The following is a 726-nucleotide window of genomic DNA, read 5'->3' as shown; positions in this document are numbered from 1 at the left end:
GGCATATTGAGTGCAGCACTTTCACAGCATCATCTTTCAGAATTTAGAATAGCTCAACTGGAATTCCATCACCTCCACTAGCTTTGTTCGTGGTGATGCTTTCTAAGGCCCAGTTGACTTCACATTCCAGGATGTCTGGCTCTAGGTGATTGATCACACCATCGTGATTATCTGGGTCGTGAAGATCTTTTTTGTACAGTTCTTCTGTGTATTCTTACCATCTCTTCTTTATATCTTCTGTTTCTGTTAGGTCCATACCATTTCTGTCCTTTATCGAGCCCATCTTTGCATGAAATGTTCCTTTGGTATCTCTGATTTTCTTGAAGAGATCCCTAGTCTTTCCCATTCTGTTGTTTTCCTCTATTTCTTTGCATTGATCACTGAGGAAGGCTTTCTTATCTCTTCTTGCTATTCTTTGGAACTCTGCATTCAGATGCTTATATCTTTCCTTTTCTCTTTTGCTTTTCGCTTCTCTTCTTTTCACAGTTATTTGTAAGGCCTCCCCAGACAGCCATTTTGCTTTTTTTGCATTTCTTTTCCATGGGGATGGTCTTGATCCCTGTCTCCTGTACAATGTCACGAACCTCATTCCATAGTTCATCAGGCACTCTATCTATCAGATCTAGGCCCTTAAATCTATTTCTCACTTCCACTGTATAATCATAAGGGATTTGATTTAGGTCATACCTGAATGGTCTAGTAGTTTTCCCTACTTTCTTCAATTTA

At 39.5% G+C, this 726-nt stretch overlaps 1 protein-coding gene across 1 annotated transcript in view; it reads left to right on the top strand.

Annotated features, from left to right (window-relative positions):
• The window catches only part of SLC26A8 (solute carrier family 26 (anion exchanger), member 8), an 81,195-nt gene that overhangs the window by 44,304 nt on the left and 36,165 nt on the right, over nt 1-726 (top strand). The window lies entirely within an intron of this gene.

This window comes from Bison bison, unplaced genomic scaffold (assembly GCF_000754665.1).
Source record: "Bison bison bison isolate TAMUID 2011002044 unplaced genomic scaffold, Bison_UMD1.0 scf7180017864270, whole genome shotgun sequence".
Classification (NCBI taxonomy): domain Eukaryota; kingdom Metazoa; phylum Chordata; class Mammalia; order Artiodactyla; family Bovidae; genus Bison; species Bison bison.
The sequence above is the reverse complement of the archived record's forward strand: the minus strand, read 5'-3'. Positions and strand labels throughout refer to the sequence as shown.